This window comes from Nothoprocta perdicaria, unplaced genomic scaffold (genome assembly GCF_003342845.1).
Source record: "Nothoprocta perdicaria isolate Ctin4 unplaced genomic scaffold, notPer1 scaffold_89, whole genome shotgun sequence".
In the NCBI taxonomy this organism is placed as follows: domain Eukaryota; kingdom Metazoa; phylum Chordata; class Aves; order Tinamiformes; family Tinamidae; genus Nothoprocta; species Nothoprocta perdicaria.
Window position 1 is genome coordinate 356,985 of NW_020456187.1, and position 23,438 is coordinate 380,422.

A 23,438-nucleotide genomic window follows, 5' to 3' on the forward strand; every position below is an offset into this window, starting at 1 on the left:
TTTTTTTTTTTTTTGGTCCATCAGAAGAAGCCCTCCTGTACTTCAGTAGAACCACTTACCTATGAAGTGTTTATTGAAGTATTTTTCTGGATCAAGGTCTAAAAGAAGGCAGAGTGTGATGAAAAGCTTGCTGAAGTCAGCTGAAAGTCTTCTGCTGATTTCAAGGCTATTGATAAGCCCTAAATCTGTAACACTTCAAAATAAGACACAAATATTGCATACCAAGGCCATTCTATAGCTCATGTATAGAAAATTTCAGGGAACTTCATCCACRGTGGTTTTTGCTATATGCCAGTGTGAAAGACATCTGAACTTCTATCCTTTTTCTGAGAATAAACACATTACCCCATGGCACTAGTACATCTTTTGTCATTTGAAACTGTTTTAGGTGACTTCTCTGCTATTCAATCATGTGAGATAGCCAAGAAGATAAATGCATTTGGGAATAGCAAAGAACAATACAGCAGTATTTTAATCTGTGTCCTGGGTTTCTCTCTTTTATATTTTTAATTCTCCCCTTTAAAGTTTACTTGACAACTGCATTTATTTCATGTTGCAGTTGTTACAGGTTAACAATATTGTTTTATCGGGAAACATTTATCTTGAGGAAGAAAGTTATCCTAATACAGGAGATATCTTATCCAAGGACAAATAGAAAGGGGAACATTTCCAGAGGGTAATGTTAATGCTATAAAAATAAATGAAATCTGATTAACATCACCAGGAAAAAAGTAAGTCAGAGCTTGTATATAAAATATAGTTGCCTTGATTGGGAGCATTACTATTTTTTGGCAGTTTAAAGCAATGCATTAAAAGATGTGGTAGCATTAAAACTATGAAAAATATCCTAATACTTTAGCATTATAAATAGAACTTGAAATCTAGGAACCTAGATTTTAAAAGGACGTAACTTTTAAAGTCAAATTCTTTATCATGAGAAGAAAGTGCTGTACTGCATATCCCCATGTGCTCAGATTTTGGTGAATGGCAAGATAATGACACCCACACTYGGAGGAAAGCTGGGCTGTACAGTAAGGGGAGCCCCCTTGGACACCTTCTGTATTTGCATGGCTCATCAGAAGGTATTTTCAAATGTCACTATAATTTATCACATCCTCTCATGTGCTCCATTTTTTTAAAGCCTTGCATGTGTGACTTCTAGATAGGGTATAAAGCAACAAATATATTTGCATGTACCCTCCAGCTTCTGCATTTCTCTATGGACTGGTCTTCTCAAAGGTGATAGCTCTGATCTGCCCACAGAGGTCCACTAAATCAGGATGATCTTCTAACCACAGATAAACACCTAAGAGGTGAAGCCAGAAGATTTACCCCTTGCTGCTACCTTCGCAGCAAAGCCCAAAGGTCTCTTATCATCTTGCCAATTGGAGAGTGAAGCAACAAAGCCAACCRAAAGGTATGGCGGAAACAGCACTGCCTTCGCTCAAACAGCCATTTTTCAAGTGAAAAAAAGCCATATTTCAAGATAAGTTGCAGTGGGAGCCTGGTGCAGGAACATGCATGAAATTCTTCCTTTTTGGTCTGAACATAGATTTACTTCCAGGAGATTTTTAAGGTTGTGACAAACAACAGCAAAAGAAGTTTTAGTACAAGAGAGTTTTTAGTACAAAAGAGTTTTAGTACGTGGAGTCTGACTCTTCCAAGGAGCACTAGACAGAAAGTCTATGTCTTCAGGGTGTGCCCAGAAGCTTTACAGAGGAAGTTGTGTCTAACTCTGAGCAAACTCTGAGATGCAGTAAACACAGAGCTACAGGTAATTGGATCTGCTGATGAGAGTCCTTCATACTTATACTCCCAGAATAAAACTTCTGAAAGAAAAAAATAAATTAACTGTCCAAGATACCCAATAAGAGCCATGGTCAAGCAGCAACGTAAACATAGCAATTCTCTTACACGATCCTAGGATTTTCTGTCTGTGTTCTTGTATTTCTCCATTATGTTTTCCTTTTGGTCTATTTTTTTTATAGCAAATTATGAGATGTATGGAAAACAAGTGATCATTACATTGTGATTAACTAAGTAGAACACAAGAAAAAAATCCTCCCCCACTCCTTGTGCCCATTAACCATATAATTTAATGGAACATACTCAAGTCTAGCTCCAATTTCCATTAATATTTCTGTGGTTTCTAAGGTGAATTAAAAAGGGAGGTAACTAAGTCCAAAGATTCTTCATTAGCTGTTACCATAAAGCCAAAACATTAATACGAAGATGGGCGTTGCTGCAGGGATTTAGTCCACATTTTAGGCATCTATTTTGGATGCAAATTTTATGCATTGAGTAAAATAGACATTCTTAAGTAGTTTAGTTTACTATGTAATCAGAGGCTTCAGATTTAGGGCCTTCAGAAGCAGGGCCTAAAAGTATTTTATATACATAATGCAGGAAGGTGAGATCTTCTTCAGAGAGTTTCAGAGATATATAACTCCTAGTGCAAATAGGAACATTTGAGAAGGTGCCTAAAGTGTTGGAATAGCAATATCAAATACCTTTACACTGCATTCACATTGCAAACCCCCCTTGCAGAACTAAGCTGAAMAAAACTGTCAAGACAATGGAGTCAAAATTTCCATCCCCAGCAGTTGCAGACAAGGACTTGATATACATAGTAGAGGTCCAGCAGTGTTAAGTTACTTCTAAGTAATTTTAGGAGCATACACTCTATGGAAAAGATTCTCCCTGCTGGAAAAAAAAAAAAAAAAAAAAAAAAAGACTAATTTGTCTCCAGAAAATCCACACCTTCATTTATCTGCAGTAAGGAAAAGAAGAGGCACCCAAGAAATTTGTTATTTGCAAAGATGCTAGAGCTGCTGAAGCGCAGCAGCTGACTCTTGTTTTGTATCCATTCCTGTTATGACAAAATAAATAAGCAAACCCACTTCCAGAAGAAGTCTAGAGTCATGTCATTTGCAACCACTGAATTCCTTTAAATGATTGAAAATTAAAACCTTTATATTGTCATTACTTACAATTTCCGAGTTAGCAAGTTAGCAAAGCCTGTTAAACTTGTCCATACTTGGGCATATACATTTGCATCTCCTTCCATACTTGAGCATTTACATTCGCATCTCTTTTTTTTTTTCTTCTGGTACATTATTCATTACCTTATTTATCTATCTTTTTAATTTCTATGCCCGTCTGCTTAATTATCTTCTTAGAGAGATTATCAATGCTTTCCATTTTCTTTGATGTTAATTTGAAAAGTGACAATGTGTTTAGAGACAACTATCATTTCAGCCATATTGAAGACATGTCTCGCCCTTTGACATGCTTGGCAATCATCTGACCCTCCCTCCTGACCTTTGAATAATTACCTATCCAATTTCCTTATCACCATTCTCCTTTTATATTTCATTCTTTGTTTTCAGTTCCTAAAAGCAATATAGTTGTGGTCACTGTCAAAGTCATGGTGACCTTGTCAAAACTCTTCCCTTACCACTAATAAGATAACCAATTAAAGACTTTTTCCTTTATCTCACTGTTAAATAACATTTAAAACTCCTGTTATGTATTTTTTCCCTCTTTGATTGGTAATTACCTTGATCAACTGTTCCTTTTTTTGTATTCACCTATTATTATCTGTGATTTAAAGTATAACACAATTTACTTCCTATAGGAATGGGGATTCCTATAACCCATCCACTTATGTAGTCTCTTCAAGACTCATTTCCTGTATTACTATGTATTCTTCCTTAAAAAGTCTTAGGAAACTTTGTGAAAAAAAAAAAAAAAAAAAAAAAAAGAATGACCACTTAGTCTGTGAAATTCTTTCACTGTTCACTCCCAAGTAAATACATAAACATTCTGTTATTCTTCTATGTGGAACAATAGAAGAATTATCTGAAGACAATGAAGACAAGAAGAGCTGACAAGTGTCAACTTCAGCTTGTTTTCTAGATTACACTGCCTTACGTATTTTTACTAAGTTCCCTGATGACCTCCTAAGTCTTTATAAAAATCTAAAACACTCTTGGGTGCTACCATAAGTGGCCAAATATAATTTTGCTCACTGACTTTTCTATTTACCTCCTCTAACTTCTAAAGCTTGGTAGGGCCATTACATATGGGCCATACTTCTCAGTGGAAGCCTCCTTCTTACAGAATTTGTCCCAGTTTAAGCTGTTTAAAGCATGTTATATCACCACCAATCTGTATAGCCTTGGTAGGAGAAGGACTAGGAATGACTGGAATCACATCTCTAAAATGGGAAATTCCAGTCAACCCTGTTTTTCTCAAATGAAAAAAAAAAAAAGAAAAAAAAAGCCTTAACATGCTCTCATATCTATAGTTTGGAAGGAAGTCTATGGCTGAAGCCTTTCTAAATATGGTTTCATCATGCAATTCAGGTGCAAGGGCCAACCCTCTCTTTTTTTTTTTTGTCTTTCTGTGAGTTGTGTAGTACAGTTGACTTATACAAATACAAGGAATTCATACATAAATACAAAAAAAATGTTTTACTCTACAATGTATAAATGAATGTATGAATGAATCATGGCTAATCTGATTCTGCCTATTTCTTTAAAAATATTTTTCTTTTTTCTTTTTTCTTTTTTCTTTTTTCTTTTTTCTTTCTTTTTTTTGTCTGGGTGGATCAGCCCAGTAGGATGGTGTGATAAATAGCTGTGATAATTTGTTATAGGTAAATAACAAAGCAAAATGGATAAAGGAAAGAAACAATGATGTAAAAAAAAAAAAGAGAAAGACCATCAAATCCATAGAAGCACAATGGAGTGGGTTAAGGAGATTGTCAGCACCATCCAAGCTGTTTGCCCAGGTGTCTATAGCTGTATTTATGCAGCTTAATAAACTTCCCACACACATCCAACTGCCTATGTAAAGTCATCTCAGTAGCTCCTGTGCTTTATTTCCTTTCACGTCTGGTTCCAGGATAACTTCTGAGGAGCCAGCTCAGGTGTACACAGCCACAGGACACACATGCCTCCGGAGAGGTTGAGTCAAGGCTGAGAATACAGGATCCAGCATGTTTTTTCAGGGCTATCAGGCAAGGTGATGTGCAGAGAAAAGGCAGCCATGGAAAGGAATATATTCCAGAGGATGTCAGGTGACACGTGTGCAGCAGTCTTTTCATCTGAGTCTCAGACAAGCTGTTACAATGAAAAATGAAAGTGGAAACTTCTGATGGCTATATAAATTTTAAGGTCAGAAAGGACTATTCTGATTATCTACATTGAACCATAAATAGCAATGCTGTGGGCCTTTATGGCTCCCCCTTAGTCTTGTTGTCATCCAAGAATATTTGCTTGAAAGTGGCAAGTTCCCATTAACAACATTTCTCCCGAATTTGCTGTGAATCTCTCCCAAAACTGCACATGCACAAAGTCAACAGATGTTAAATGTGTGATCAATAGGCAAAGGCTGTAACTGCACAGCATTCATCTCTCCTTCAAAACTGACATATTCACAGAGGGAATCTGTGCCAAAACAAACACAAGCAATGCAATAACCTGGAAATACTTTAAACATATTATTTGAATTCTCAGAAGTATCATTTTTAACTTAAAGTAAACATTGGCATGAAAACCTAGCAGTCGGCATAATCCAGTCTTGAAGTGTAACTATATTTGTTATGGGGATTTGCTCAAGGAAAAGGGGGAGGAGGACGAGGTAGAAATAAATAAAACAAAAACATAAACACCCCTTCTCCTGAAAAACAAAAAACTCCTCCTGCTGCAGCAGTGCAGATATTTTGCAAGGAGGTGATGGTCTTGAGATGCTTTGGCAGTTCACAAGGGAGGATGGGTTGGATCCTTGTGCGCTTAGGTGCGCACAACAGTCGGGATAGTCGTCATTGCTGATTCAGTAGGAGCCGGGGGCCAGACCACGCCAGGCAGATTTCCATCCTAGCAACCACAGGCGCTGGGAGCCCCAGGATTGCTCTCATGTCAGGAAGGAAGGCCCCGGCCCCTCCTTCTTCGTGAGTCTCTTGTGTCACGCTGTGACCTGCCAGCTTTTTCTGAAATAGTGCCGGCTTCTGGCAATCTGCGAATAAAGTCTTCAATTAACAGGGAAACAAAAGTCTCTTAGGACTCTAGCCAGGATGTGCTATTAAACAGAAGATGTTGTGTGCACCTTTTCCAGCTGTGAGATAAATGAGCACAAGCATGCTGATAATAGTGTAACAAGAGACGCTTCCGAAAGAGTTCTCTCTTGCCAGGGATCAATTTTATGTACTAGGAAAGAAACAAGAACCTCTATGATATTTCTCATCTAAATTCTAGCTAATAACCCTAATTAACTAAAGAGTTAGCCAAGTCTTCCTAGCTTTATATGCATTGAGTTCATTGCAGCAGAGGTATCTGGCTTTCTAGGTTCGCTATTCAATGAACAGACTTCCCTTTGTCTGCATTATTTTCACTGCAAGACTAAAACCTCCATTTTAATATCTTGTAGTACAACATTTATAATAACTGCCTGAAAAAAACAAAGGTTGGCATTATCAAATTATGACTGTTTTGGAGGAAAGTGAGTTTCATCTCCTTTAACGTTATGTGTCTAAGGTTGAGATGTCTAAGCAAAGCTATCTAGATTTCTCTAGTTATTGGATAGAAGCAAAAAAATGATCTACAAGACTCATTCCCTCCTGAGTTAGGGATGTAAAATGGGCAGCATAAACACCTCGCAGATGTATCCAGCTTGCCTCAGTGGATAAAAGATGGATCTTTGCGGAAAAGCTTAACTAATATCTTGACTTTTGAATGATTAAAGCTAAAGTGGTGAGTCTGACCCATATTGCCCTTTGAAATTAGCTGATGGCCTAAAACTTAGTGGGATGCACTAAGAGTCTCAGACATACAGTAGTTTGAAGCGGTGTTCACTTAATGCATTAAAAAAAGCGAGTGAAGAGGACAGAGATATTAGAGGGGCTGAGGTAAACAACAGTCACCATCCTCAGTGTGAGATGATTCATTGCCGATGGAAAGGATTCACTAAACTTGGAATATATTTTCTCTGAAATTATGTCTTTACAGTATTCCTACATCACATCCTCAACCTGGTGGGGGAATGATAAAAAGTACTGCAAAACAGTACCAGGAAGGCATTTTTATGGATAAGGTCTCTTTGGAATATATGATATTATTGTCATTTGGAAAAACACCCAACCGGTCAAAGGATTGCATGGACAGCAGCAATAGATTTCTGCATCCTATAACTTCACATAGACAATTGCAGGGAATTTGTCTCCACTTAATATTAAACAATTAAATATTCATTGGAACAAAGAGACAACCTAGTTAAGTGGGTATTGCTTTTGTATGGATGAATGGAAGACCACATTTTAAGTCTCTCCTTTAATGACTGTTTAATTATTTATAGGAAGTAGAAGCACTTCAATAGAAAATTCTGAGAGACATCTACCTCTATGTTGTTATTGTCACCTGAACGCAACTAATGCCCATTTTACTGGTGCAAATGCATCTGAAAAATGAGACCCATACATTTCTCCTATGTTTAGAACAAAAGAAGCATTTTTATTTAAAGACAATGAATTAAAATTTAACAGCCCCTCATATTTTCAGTAAGATTTAATATTACAAACTTTCTCCTCTTCCTCACTCTTGTTCAAAAATTAAAAAAAAAAGAATAGAAAAGTAGAAAACAAAACACAAGTATAACTGAGAGCCAATTCACCTCAGGAGAATAATTTGGCATCAACCTTTATCAACAGCTGCGTTCCACTTCAGCACCTGTGTGTATCATTTCAAGTGATGAATGATTGGGGAGGCTATTTTGTATTAATGAAACAGGTTGTGGCAAATCATGTATTTATATTTACAAGGACAAGTCTGAGTTGAATCTGTTTTATGATACTCTAAGCAATGTGGTAAAAGTGAGATGTATTGGCTGGGTCTAGTTTATTATATTGAGGAGTGCCTCCAAGTTCTGAAGCCTAAGTAAATACATTGGCCATATCCCAATTTTTTGTTAAGGTGATACCTACTCCACCTATCCAGACCTCCTCCTGATTTTCACGTTATGTAACATAATGTCATTAGACAGGAGCAGTGCTGCTCACCAGCCTGTCTGTGATCAGGAGGATCATCCAGCTAAAATCCTGGAGTATTTCATAATGTACCCAAAGAAGTAAGATTCAGTCATAGGAACTCACCAGAAGAAATAAGCTCCCTTTGTTAAAGAGGAGGCAGAAAGATAACACATACAACAGAACTTAATGCAGAAGAAGCTGAAATTTTGCCGCCTGTGTAACACAGCAGGCTAACGTAAATGCTCAGATTGTGTCAAAGAAAAGTATTGAACATAACTGCGTTACTAAAATAACAAATATGGTGTCCTATGTGAAGCACGAGAAAATAAGAAATACAGCAAATACTAACTCCACTGAATAATAAACTYCGGCAGAAATCAAAATTGTTCACACAGTCACAAAGAAATTGCCCTGCATTTGGGAAGAATCTTAAAATGAGGTTAAAWAACAAGTCATAGGTTGGACAAAACCCTTGTACAGTAAGACTAGAGAGCAGTTTCAAAATAATTTTAGATTAAACCAAACTGATTTTTCTTTCTTAAGGATTTTTTTTTTTATAAACTGGCATAGAATTTTGGAGACATTAATATGTGACAATTGCCTTAAGTTAATTGTAAAACAGAGAAAACAAGCCAGGTCTTTCTCATCTTCCCTCAGTGGTACTTACTGTTGGATATATTTGGCATATTGTTATTCTAATATTAGAATTTGGGATTCTTGCCTGATGGAAATTGCAATATTCCAGTTTGTGGATCAATGTGAGTTTAAATGTCCTAAAAGTCTCTGCCATCACTTCTAGTAAGTCAGTCAGTGACAGAATAATGTTTACTTCAGAGTGATAAATTACACAGGCCCAAAATGTCCTATCTAAAGTAGACTGATTACAGGATACTGGGGCACATATACAGTTCTTATTTTACACATATAATACATCTTTTTCTGTGATTATACTGTTTATTCATTTCTCTCTGAATATATCCCTCAAACATGCATCCAAAACCACACGCATTGTGGATATTTTTTCATGAAATAGTGAAGAGCAATGAAATTTTTAAAACTCTGAAAAATATCTCTTTTCTAAATTGAGAAGAAAGATTTTTTTCCTGAATGTGTTCACACACCCCCTTCCAAAATAATAAAAAAAGAAACCTAAAAAAGGATAAAAATATCTCTAGAAAAATTCACTTTAAACTGAACAAAATTTTCTTTTTACACTTTATATTATAGTGTATATTTATGGCATACAGGACATTCAAAATAAAAAGTCATTTCAAAGCAAACAATTCCTGAATTTTCATTCAGGAATGACAAAATTCCACCCTTTATGTTGTCAGAAAKATATTTATTTAAAAATGAAATTCTGATGAACTTCATTCTAGTCTATGAATCAATTTTCATTTCAAAGAATTGCTTAAAAAGGAATTACTTTGAGGAAAATATCAAATGACATTAGCCTAAAATTTATCTTACTGAATAATATAGTTTGATCTTTTTTTTGTCATTGTACTTTAAGGTTAAATTAGAAAATTAAAATAAAATATATTCCCACTAATTATAGCAACTATACTATTATTTTTACAAATGGTCTTTCATTTTGTCCATTTTTAAGGACAGTTTAACATGTTACCCAAATAATTCCTTAAAAGAACGAGATGCATTTGCCTAATTGCTATAGGTGTGATATTCCCAAATGAAATGATTGCTTTAAAATGAATCTGACGCATGCCATGGGTGTCAAGGGGATTATCTATTTGCCTAGATCTAATTATGCTGAAGGGAATCTCAAATGCAATTAGCTTCTTCTTCTTCTTTCATATGGGAAGAGAAAATTAGCTGCTGCTTAATTAATAATGAAAGCTTGATTTTACCAATGGAAGTTAAATGTGTGCACTGATACTTTAAATAAAGAGGATATTTGAAATTAATATGAAGTTTGCTTGTTTATAAAATGCTGCACTTGCTTTTTCTTAAAGGCTACATACAATATTGAAACTGGGGATCGTCTTGCCTAACCACTAACTATCTAGTCCAAGACCTTTTGGAGACAAAAGAGACAGGCAGGGATCTTTTATGTCAATGGCTTCCAGGGTGTGTTTATAGGACACACATGGAAAGTTCTGGAGCTAACTACATATTAAATAGATTTGAAAACATTGTAGGCRTTTCAGGATTTCAGGACTCTGAACTTTATTTAAGCTAGTTAGTGTGGTTCTGCATCATCATACCTGCAAAAATGACTTACGTATGCAAAGTGTCATAGCTACAACAGAAAAGGTAGCAAAACCTCATGACRATGATCTACAGCATGGGAAAATATTGAGGAGAGAGAAACACCCAGCTCTATTTCTTCAGTGATTTTCAAAATGGGTCTGGTGGACATACACRGTCTGAAACGCAGCATTGGCTGCATGAGGGAGGGATTGCTTGGAAAAATCATCTTGGCTGCTAACTACTTCTCACTCACAACTCCCTGATGATGAACARGTAATGGTGTCAATGTAACTCTGACTAAAGAACAACATACTTATGGCAGCAGCTTCTTCTATGGAATTTTCCTCCTCTGGGTTCTTCATCTGTTGTGTTGATTGTCCACTAAAGATCATATCTTCCCACAATTGAAGAGCTGTGCTATTTAACACACCTTCTTCATGTTGTTCTCTTCAAAATACATGCACGGTCTTCACAGATTTTTAATCCTATTTTACAATTTTTTTTTTTTTTTTGAGATATCGTGACAAGAAAGTAGTCATCATGTTGCCTCTTATGCAGAAGTCTTTACATCTATCTCCTRAAACATCATCTGAATTCAAGCTGCACAGTATTTCTATACTTTCTTCCCTGGAGTATTCTAGTTTAAACAGTATGGAACCAGTGCAAACCAAACAGGGGAGGCATCCTTTGAATCTCACTCCAAGATCCATAATGTTGGAATTTGACCAGCCACTCGAAAGAGCTTTTARCATGTCCAGGATTTACAAAAATCATCCATATTTAGCATATTTTTTCTTTGACTTAAATTATGTCTGACTGCTGCCAGGAATTAATTATTTAAAACAAACACTTACCACTACGAACAACAATTAGCAGATCTTTTAATGAAACAAATTCTGTATAAAAGGAATAGAAGAACCACATGCAAAAGTCATCTTTCTACACATTTGTGGTATATATTATGAACATATTTCTATGTTACAATTTTTCACTTCTGCCTTCTCTGCTTCATCCTTACTCCGATCCTTTTTGTATAAATTTTCAATTTTTCAATTTGTTTCACTTAATTTGTTTCACAATGTTCCCTTAGGAATCTTTCACTGTCATCTTATTTGTTTCTTTCTTAATAGTCTAAATATACTCAAGTTCAAGGTATACCCTGTTCTTTAATGGCTCATCACATTTGCAAGACAAAAGTTTGTTTGCTATTATTAAAATGCCTTTATGTTATTGCTTATTTTGAGAACATTTACCAAAATCTCCATAAAATATTMATCTGTTAATATTTTACTTCACAACTGCATCTTCTATCAAGGATGTTTTCTTAACTGAGCAGCCAGGTAAGCAGTAAATATATACAAGTCAGGATGGATAACCCATTCATCATTCTTTGGGACACTGCAGTTGGTGAAAGAAAACTTTTTAAAAATCCTCCATACCCCGAAGGTAGAATTTGTCAAGATGCTCACGTAAATGAAATTTTCTATGGCTGTTAAGAACCAAGAGAAGAGTAGTTCTTCCCTCCAAATGCAATCTCACTGCCAGATTTGTATGACATTTCATGATCCAAGCTTAATTTGTTATACATTGTTCCCAGAAGGTGAGATGAGATTACATGGAGCCATACATTAGTTAGAAGATTTATTTTACACTTACCCACTCAAAGTTCCTTTCTAGTTATTCAAACAGAATAGCGTGATCTTGATTAGTTAATCTCTCTACATCAGCGTTTTTTCCATGGAGCACTTCACAGAAATGTTTTAAAATTTCACCACAATTAAAAAAGCAATTAAAAAGGATTATCAAAATCAAAGTTGATCTTTAATTACTGCCTATATCTAGATCTTTATTCCATGATATACTAGATAAAATACTCTTAAAAAATTCTTTGTTAATAGCTTTTTATTACTGAGAACRTAAGAAATTTCAGTCTTTTGAGGCACATCCCATTTTAAATCACTTCATTTGCAACTTTTCATCTAAAACTTTATTTCCATCAATCTTGCCTTGTTACAGCTGAGTAAGCCATTCCCTTATCTGGTGGCCATGGTAAGAATAGGCCACCTTGCAAAGACTTGAGTGGTGTAGTTGTAATCTATCCTCTGAAAAATTATTCTATATCTCCAGCCTAGTGAGAAAGTTTCTTCTGGTATCTGTTCAATCCAGTCTGTGTATCTGAATGTCTACAATCAGTTTTTGATCACTTGGACTTTTATAAGTAGAGCAGGACTAGCACTGCTCTTTTTCCTCATCCCAGTGTTGACATAATAGTGTACAAAATGTCCTCGTAGTTTTACAGATGTTGCTGTGCAAATGTTGGTTAAAAATTAATTGTTGCTGAGGAGTTACAATAGCAGAATATTCTCCAACAATCATTTTGGCTTGGCTAGTTGTAGTATTTGGGTGAAGTGAAGAGAAGAAAAATAGTTTGCCTTTATGTCTGCTCTATGTTTGAACATATTCATACTTAAGATTATAAAAAGAGTGCAGAATTGCTCAGCTTTTCATTGTGGGTTTCTTGCTGTCAAGGATGGAGGTGCAAGATTCACAAGAGGTGCTTTCTTTCTCCATATTGCCTGATCCGTAAGAAGTTTTCKTATCCATGAGATAAACATTAAACTAATATTAACGTTAAAACATTGATTSAGAGCACAGTGATAGAGATATCTAGTGCCTATAACACAGACTCTGCCTTTGGGCATGCTGATGGAATTATATTATTCCAGAAAATTCTGACATATGCCCACTTTCCAGACAAAGCATTAAATGTCTTCCTGAATATGCATGGCTTCAATGTATTATCCTTTCATATATTTGGAGATAGACTATCTGAAGCAAACTTTCCAAAAGGCTTACAAGTAGGCGATTTTTTCTTTTTTCTTTTTTTTTTTTTTTTGGCTAAAACTCTCCTACGGACTGACCTTGCAAGTCTTCACAGTRCTGAAAATTTTGGTCATTTAAACTATTCACATGGACAAAAGCTTTTTATCCTATCTTCTGCTGTTTATATTCTGTTTGTGGGCAACAACAGAGAGTTGTCTTTCATCTAAAATGAAAGAACACCTTGATTTTTCAGTTTTTAAGCATTCTTGCTGAGCTCAAAGGAGATATTCAGGCATACAGAAAAATGAAGAAAATATTTGGTTGTTAACTTTTTCTTTATAGAGACCCCAGACTTTCTGAAATAGAAAAGTAAGATGACAGCAAAGAAGGACTTTCCATCAGATTAGCCAGATCTCCCAAGTTAAGCAGAATTCAGATGAAAATAATCCAACTCTTACTATTTTGACAACAATCTGTTAACTGGCACCATTGTATGGCTTATGATATTTAAGAAAGAGTTAATCAGACGTCAGTTGTGATTCATGTCAGGCCCCTGGGCATATTCATCTAATTAGTTTGTTTTAGTTTTCTTAATGCTGTTACTTTAGACCTTCTGCCTTCTTTCTCTTATTTCTTTTTTATCTGGGGCACTTTTAGTTTTAAAACAAAAACACTCACATTTAAAGGAAAATGAGATAGAAAAAAAAAAAGGGAGAGAAAAAAAGATTAACTTATTTATACTTCATTAGAGGGTAGAGGTCTCAAGCAGTACACAATATGTGTTCCTGGTCATGGAGAAGAGAGAATTCTTATCTTGGATAATAATCTGAACTTGTGCTGTAAGGTCACTAAATCTCTTAASCTGCCCAGGAAAGATTACCTATAGCTCATTTTTTTATTAATATTTATCTAGAATTTTTTTTGCAGCCACCAGTGGCCATCTTCTGTTACTTAATTGTCCTTATATGTAGTAAGTTCCTCCTCCCCAATATTTTGCCTAGGCCTTCTCTGCTAAAATTTAAGACCATTAGTTCTGATCAGAGTGGACATGAAAAATTAAAATCTCTCTTCCTTTTCACAGCTTGTTTGTTTGTTCTTGAAGCTCAGGAATGTATTTTTAGGATATACCCTAAAAGGCAAAACTTTTAGGGTAACTTTTCATCTCTAAAAGTCAGCATTTTAAAGTAAACTCTAAAAGTTTTATTTCATTATTTTCTGTAGAGTTACAGTTTTCTTGTTCCTTCTTTACAAAGAGGTGATGCTGCTATCCTCGCTCATCTCCCCGGAACTCATCCCTAGTTCTTAAGAGATAATTCCATAGTTCTGAAGTTTGCYCCAACCAGTTCTATCAGTAGACTAAGAAATTGAATTCTATTGGGTTCAGACATTTTGAAAATATCCAAACACTGTCTAACCCGGTTTTCCTTGCCTGTTCTGTTGCCTTACCCTCTTTGCTGCCATTATTAATTATATTAGGTGCTTCATTATCATTGGTTATTTTAGTTAAAATGAAGCCAGAAGACATTCAGAACATGTGTTCTCAGCATCATCTTTCTATAGTTTTCATTGTATCTGTAGAAACATGTCTTCTACTAGTACTTTATAACCCAGATAATGATACCTCAGTCTGTTTCTTGCCTTTCTAATTTTACCCCTAATGTAGTGTGTTCTTTCAATTCTGAGAGACTSAGAAATGCAGCCAGGCATTCAAATCACTAGAATGTTAAATAGAGGGATTTTATTCTGGCCTAGGGGGTAAAACTTCATGGAACGTGTACTATGGTGAGATAAAGTGGCTCCTAGTCTGGGAGGAGTTATGTACTGAATTATGAATTTTAAAACAAGGCCTCTTAAAATAATTCATCTGTCATTAGGACCATTTTTATTCCAGATGTTCTCAGTCATAAAATAGCATACATAAAATAACCTGTACTTGGACTATAGCTGAAGGTTTTTTTTTTTTTTTTTTTATTATTCATGCTATTTCTTTCTACATGCAAATTTTCCAACCCCAAAGTTTGTCTTCCTGCAGAGATTTTTTTTTTTTTCATTCCAAACAATAGGATTTTTGTGGTGGTTTTCAGTGAAAGTAATGTTTCAATTAAGATGCTCCTTATGGTGCATCCTCCAAATTTCTGTCAGGGTCCTTGGTTCCATGTCATCTGTGCAAGGCTTAGTTTCACTTTTAAGAGGAGTAAAAGAAAAGACAGTCACTTTCAAAGAGAYTGGTGTATGGACATGAACACATGTCTAAAGTATAGTAAGAATACACGGATGAGTTAATGATGCCTGACTCAAATTAATGACTCCATAATTGTGCTGTGGCACAAAACAACAAATTTGGATTTCTGGTTTTGTAATACTTTTTTTTTTTCTGAATGCATGCCTAGAAGATACTTTATCTTGGTGTTAAGTTGTTTAAAAAAACATGTTTCCACTGTAGCATGTTAGTTTACATATAGCACTAACATAAATATAGTAGACATGCTATATTTGCATACTTAATATTACATAAATATATAAAATAGTCTAGGTGCACAAATATATGATACCCAATCATTTATTTTCCTTTGAATAGCAAAATAACTGTTTTCTGTATAACTGAAAAAAAAGCAACTAAAAAACAAGGATAGATATATAAAGCACTAGAGTGAAATTACTGTTCTGTTTAATTAAAGATTACTATGATCTGAAAACCTCAGATCATTAGCAAGTTTTGGTTTCTTATCATAGAACCCGGGATTACACACTTCTTACATGGAAGACACCGAGTATTAGGCTCATATAATCTAACTTGAAAGGTCTAAAATCTGTACATCTAGTCTAATCTGTTAATCYGGGACTCAATTCAGGTGACTCGATGTCTAATGTCCTAGTGTCCACCTGGCCCACTTTGTCTCTCCAAAGGGGCAGATTGTCTCTCCAAAGGGACATTTCTCATAGGTCCTGTATCTGCTGATCCCACATGAATATCTCATCTTTATGGAGGTGTTTCTAACGGCTCGGGTACCTAATCTGAGAAGCCCTACTGCAGATTTTACTTCATAAATGCTCTAGCAACTATTGGTACAAGGACCAGCCACTATTGCTACAAGTATCTGTCGTACGAGGAAAGACTGAGTGAGCTGGGCCTGTTTAGCCTGGAGAAAAGAAGGTTGAGAGGGCATCTTATCAACATGTACAAATAGTTGAGAGGAGAATATCGGGAGGAAGGGGCCAAGCTCTTCTCATTGGTGGCCAGTGACAGGACAAGGGGCAATGGGTGTAAACTGCCACACAGGCAGTTCCATCTCCATGTGAGGAGGAACTTCTTCACTGTGAGGGTGCCAGAGTCCTGGACCAGGCTCCCCAGGGAGGTTGTGGAGTCTCCTTCTCTGGAGATCTTCCAAACCCGCTTGGATGCCACCCTGTGCCCGTGCTCTGGGTGTCCCTGTTGGAGCAGGGACTAGACCCTGTTGGACTAGGTGATCTTTAGAGGTCCTTTCCAAACTTAACCATTCTGTGATTCTGTGATATCTCGAGGATGTAGAGGTATGTCGTTTTATTTAATTCAGGCATTTAATCTGCATGTTAGAGTCCTTAAAGTTTTGGGTGTCTGTATGGTGGAATCTGAATGTGAGGTGGATATCTGAGGTCAAGGAAGAGTTAGATAAATTCCAGTGGCCAAACTTCTGGGGAAATGAGTAGAACCAAACCCAGAGTATAACGATAAGGAAAATTGTATAGTGAAACTTTTTTAGAGTTTTTCAGAGTAGGAAAGACAAAGGAGCAATCATTCTCAACTCCTCTATTTTGAGGCATTAGCAAAAGCCCTGAATCATGTTATACTGCATCCTGATACATACAACATCAAAAGCTCAACTGTTGCTCTGCAGTCCTTGAAATTGTGGGACCCTGAACTCAACTTGTTTGGACAAGTGCAAACTGATATATCCAAATCAATAAATTCCTTGCTGGCCTCTTTAGTTTGAACTTGTTCAGAACCCAGGCAAAGTGATCCCCTACCAAAATAATGCAAGCATAGGGTARGCAACAAATCTTAGGGCCAGATGAGATGTTTTGTTTTACTTTTTGTTTTTGTTTTTAAAGCAATAGATGAGCAAGGACCCTATCAGACAGCTTTCATCAAGTCATTCTCTGCTCCAGCAAAAGCATAAGGCCGTTAGAGTGTTTTTCGACTTACTCTCACGTAGGAATCTTGTGCTGCAGGAAGACATGAAATCCTAATGTACTCAAATCCTTTCCTTTTTAATATCTGAATTCTTTCATAATTATTTTCAGATTAATTTCCAGCTAATACATAAGGATGAAATTTGGTGCATGACCTATAACCCTAAGCATGTTGTAATACTGTTACCAATCTCCTGATTTCATGGTGGGCTTAACAAGCACCATATGTGATGCACTGTGTTCTTCTGTGTTCATATGGCCCAACAGTTCAGGGAATATCCCTGCTACTATTCCTCTTTGCTACAAGGGTGATGCTGAGGTCTCCTGAAGTGTCTTTTACACATCTGTGGTCTCAAGGCTGCAAAAGACCCTAATATACCCCTCATCCATGCAGAAGCCAGTGCAGAGCATACTCAAGCTCAAGGGTGCTGAGCAAAGTGRGCTTTTGAGTCATGACTGCAAACTCTTCTTGTGGCAGAGGTGTCCTGCTGACCTTTCAACCAAGGCTTCAGGCTTACAGGTCTTTAGTGTTAGCACTCATTTAACTCATTTCCTCTGCACTCACATTTCTTCTCTCTTCTCCTTGCTTCGTTTTCCCAGCTTTGGAACACTGTATGGCCACCTTGTGAAGCTGACCAGACTTAAAGTTATTAGGTTGGATGTGGAAAACTAAAGATCTGGGATTTTAGGCTGGATGCCTCTGAGGCCCACTTCACAGAGCAGCTGTGCTATGCCAGCTTGGGGTTTGGCCTGTTTGSCTCTAGCTGGTAACTCTTCTTGGATAAGGCATAAGGCCAGTTCCATTTTCCCCTAATCCTTGCTGGGCTATGGTCATACTGCAGAGCTGAGTTAAAAATAAATGATGGTGTATGAACTTCCAAACTGCTCTGAAAACTGTTAAAAATAATTCTTGATGGAGAGCGTAAGGCTAGTCCTGGAGGTGATTTTCAGGTGAGAGCTTCCTGGCTGTCTGCTGCATGTGTCTGCCCAAGAGAAGAACCATTGACAAAGGGATAGATCAGCAAGGTATATCATATCAAAGGGGAAAATATGTTTGACTGCAAGCAAGCCTAGGAATCAGAGGTGAACAGTCTAATGATCCAGATTCAACGTAAATCATTCCTGATGGGCGTGTCATGTATCCTGCTACGCAAGACTGGACTACAGGAAGTTTGGTTTCCTTTGGTGGAATTATTTATTAAATCGTAGAGGATTCTCAGACTGACTGGTAAAGAAAGTTTCCTAGCTTCCTTGAGGAGTATTGTCTTCAGCGCTTGTCTCAGGGAATGACTTGTCTACTCTACTGTCTGACCAGCTCAGATTTGATTCAAGATACACAAGGCCAGTATCCATGAGGCTGGCAGGGGAAGCAGCAGGAACTGGGATCACCATCCCTCTGAGCTCTCCAGGTGTTTTCTTCTCCTCGTCTGTCCCTGACACCAATGATAAAACTTTGTCACATGGTTGCACTTGTAATGCTTTCTTAAGACTAAATATGCAACAGCTCTCACAAAATGTCACAGGTCTAGAGTATTGTCTGAAAATGAGCTTTAAATCTAAGGATTCCTGGGCCTGTGGGAATGAAAAACTATATTTTCAATAGATCTCTGCAAATATGGGCAATTACAGACAGAAAAATCCTCCTCAGCATCACTGAAACGCTCTGTGATCAGCTGTATTCATGGTTTTAACCTATAGATTGTAGGACTGAAAAGGCTTTGCTAATGGTTTCTACACTGAACCAAATGATATCCCTGAAAATAATGTAATCCTGGACCTTCACTCATTTCCCATTGTCACTGTTGGGGCCACAGGTTTGCACAGATCAGCCAACACACTCCTCCAGACCTGCACTTATGTCTCAACAATAAAAGCCTAAATGCAGAACGTTTTTCTCCCTCCCTCCCTTCCAAATGCTGCTGATCGTCCTATTACCATGGCAACCAACTCCTGCTGGCATGATCAAGAAAAAAACCTGATTTGGGATTTTAATTAATTGCTTGGAAATGGAAATGTAACAGTGACTGGCAGTTCAACTAAGCAGTTTGCAAAGTGAATAAAAATAGAGTTTCTGAAATACTTGAAATTGTTTCACTGGATATAACCCACATTTTTTACTAGACACCTTAATTTATTCTGCTTCATAAAATAAATCTGCCAAATATACTAAGCCATTTTGTCAACACAAATCATTTTGGCAAATACTTTAATCCTTCTTCTTAACAAAATGTATTGTATTAAAAAAAAAAAATCTAACCCATCAGTATAAACCCATAGGTTTCATCAGAACGTATGCCTTTTTCACCAGTAGGTCACATTTATAAAAGGCTTTCATCTTGTCTTCACAAAAGAGGATGTGCTTCTTTTGATGCACGTGATCTCTCATTAACATTTATGGCAGTTACATCCCCATTTTCTGCAGAGAATAGAATAGAAATGGTTCTGTGTGAATTTTTTAACCTCCAGTCTCCCTGTCTGCAAAGAAAACAAGCTGACCATGATTTACCTATGTCACTGCCCTCTTCTGGGTGCTACTAGCGCTACTGAGGTGGATCTTCATATGTCCTGTATTGCTGARTCAAGAAACAATTCCATTTATTTCTTTATTTTTAGGAACAAGAGGATAAGAAAGATGTCCATGTTGTCTCTATGCAATTCTAATTTTGCTAATTTTGTAGGCTCTGGGATCTCACACTGTTCATTATTTATGAAAGTGATGTACACATATCACTTTCATTTAAAAAAATATGAGGTTGTGAAGAATTCAGAAGGTCTTCAAAGAGCATGAAACTTCTCCAGATGCATCCTACTCTTCAGGTAGCTCTCCACCTTTAAACATTGGCCTAGAAGGAAAGTGCATAGAAATACAGCATGAACACTTCACAGTGATAGCATAATACACGGCCATAGGAAAACAAGTATTTGCATGCCATTACTCAAGGATCTCAATTTTTCACAAGCACATGTTAGGTTACCTTGTTGGATTCAGAAGTCTTGTAGGCCATACACAAACCAAGAGTAGTCTTACCCACCTCCTTAGAGTTTGTAACCTTTTCCACCTCCTTTTATTCTTTATAGCATACAGAATAATGATATCTGATAATCAAAAGTAAATGTGAGTGACATTACCTTTAATGGTTAATTTTGATGTATTTGCTAATTTTCCTTCAAATAGCTTTAGTCAATCTTCAAGATTTAAAATATCCTGCAGCTCCTTTTGTCAACTCAATAATTAAGATCACAGGATCATATCTTTAACGGTCTTTAATGATCATATCTATGCATCCTTACTCAGTACCTTAACTGCACTTCAGAGGTGACTGTTCTTGCTAGTTTTCACACCTTTGCAATGTTGCTTATTATTTATTTAGCTCCTGAAGTTCACTCCTCCTCATGGTACGCCAGCTCAGTAAACAGAGCATTGTGTTGGATGACCTGAATTGATGCTAATGGATTGTTTTTAAAGATTGCACATGACAGAGCTGCAAGAGGGCCTGGAAAGGTCATCTCATTTTCACTCTTGGGCAACACTTATCCACAATACTTTTCCTTTCTTCTGTGACATCTGTAAAGAGGGGATACTAATTTTCATCACTGGAACGTATTTTAGGAGGCAAATAACATTAAGCTAGCAAAAACTGTGATGTCAAATTAAAACATAAAAAATCTGGTGAATATATGTCTATTCAACTCTCTATCATCTACTGGTATTTCTACGGTAACTATCTCTGTGTTATCTAAGCACTGTAATATAATACAATCACTTGCAAGTTGTGTCTAAGTGCAATGGGTTTTACTTATTAATAACACAGCACTTATCTTCAAAGTGCTTCACAAACTAATTAATTCTCCCAGCACCTTCTCCCTGTCAGGCAGGTGAGACAACTATTATTCCCATTATACATATCATTATGATTATTACTTGAGGAAACAAGGTTAAGTTACTTTTATTCTATCTCCCAAAGAAACAGAGAGACCTGGAGAGAGCACCTGAACTCAGATATTAGAGAGAAAGGGCATCTGACCTGTTTTGAGACCACTTCAGCTTGYCTTACACACGGGCAGCCTCATTGGTAGCTTCATATTTACATATTTCATTAGGAACAACAGGCTGCTAGCTCTGGCAAAATAGGGTGGGCTTCTTTGGGGTTTGACTATTCAATTTTTTGAAAATGGACCCTCACCAAACAGCCTATTCTTTGCTGTTCCATGAGTATTCTGGATTCATCAGACTTGTGAAATAACACATTGATTTGTCTGCTACAATTTCACATGCTTCTTTATGTTGGCATGGTTCCTCAGCCAAGCAATTGCTGTAGTAAAGCACTCCAAGTTTCTGCATCTTCGAGGCAAGAGAGACGCTCTCACCAGCTTGGTGAACCATTCTGACTCTTTGTGAGTGCAAAACCATTTCTGCTCCATCACACTTTCTACAATCCTCTCMCCCACAAGCTACACTGGAGATATGACACTTGATCCCACACAAACAGGCGTTTAAGAATTCAATTCTTCTCAACTTCAACAACTAACCTGGATTTAAGATCATGCCCAAGGTTATTGCATAACCATTGACAACAGCTAATGACATTCATCGTATGAGGGCGTTAAAGGAGGTAAACAAAGATAAAGGCACAACAGTTACCCAAGTGAAGGAGGTCTTATACTAATTAGCCACAGACTACAAAGTAATCTTATCAACCTGTAGGATGACTTATAAGCTACTTAAGCTCCCACTTGTTGTGTAATGATGATACAGTGGGCAGAAATTCACCAGCTGCCTCCTTGTAGGAGAGTACCTTCTCCAGGGTACCTGCCAACAAAAACATTATGCAGCAAGATTAAAATGCACTTTAATTATTTGTTAAAGGTCAGCTTGACAATATAGCCATTAAATATATATACACTTTCACACACACACACACACACATAACTTTATTCCTATAGAATTTAAAACATGAGATATTGAATATTGACACACCTGTATTCTATAAGAAYGAGGAGTGAACTTCAAAAGGTTGGTTCAAGTTTCAGGAAAACACTCCAAGCCTTTGAGATAAAATTCATCTGCCCAAACTTGGATGTCTTAAGACTAAACAACAAAGTCTGAGCTTGTCACCCCTGCACTCTCGATGGAGAGAAATGGGCACCTCTAGAGAGTGACTCATCTTACCCCACCGTAAGTGGGGGAGATGGATCAGATGACTCACTTCCTGGAGGTTCCCATTTCTATGACTATGAGGTGTGCCTCACCAGACTTAGACATTTAATTTATTGATACATACGATTGGATGAAATAAATCCCACCCTCTTATTTTCCACTCAGACTTTGTTTAAGTTCTTTCACAGTCGATTGATTTTGGCAGGAAAATGTCAAACATGGTGAGCTGGTATCTGGGAGGTTTTTGCTCCTTTCCTTGCTAGGTAGGACAGACTTTCAGAAATACAGTGATACAGAAAAGGAAGGAAAAAGCACCTTCTTCCCTGAAAGATTTAGATGGAGTTGGCAACACTCTGTAATTCAATAGGAGGGAATTGCTGCTGGCAGGACACTCTCCATTTGATATTTCCTTACTCAGCCATGATACACAGACCTCTGTTTTGGCAGGTGAGTAATGAGTTTGACTTCAGGAAGATCACATGGCCAGTGAAAGCTGAGTACATACATAAGTGTTTTCAGGATCAGACACATAGAAATTAATYAGAATTACGTATTTAATACCTTTGTGGATCTTGGCCTTTATTCATAACCTTCCTCAACTGAGGCTCAAGTCTGTAACCTTCACTGAATATGATACCAGACTCATATTTTCTGTCTGGAAGGGTGATGCTGAAGATAGAAGGGAGAGRGAAGGAAGGGAGATTTACAGTTTTAGCTGGACGATATGATCATGATTTCATTGGCAAGATTTTTAGATTATTCCTTAGATATTGCTATTTATGTAAAATTGGTGGAGACTATTTCAGAACAAACAGTGGTAAGCATTTGCCAGGGGAGGGCTGAGCTTTGAAAGGGGATGAGGGTAGTCTTTGCATTTCTATGCATTTATTTGAATAAATGCATAGAAACTTGGGAAGAAAAAAATGTGCTTTAATGGTATAGAATCAAGTTTGCATAGCTTTTCAGATTTTTTTTTCGTGCAAAGACTGCCTTTCCATTCTGTGTTTGTACAGTGATTAGACCAAAAAATAATAAAAAAGAACAGAGATA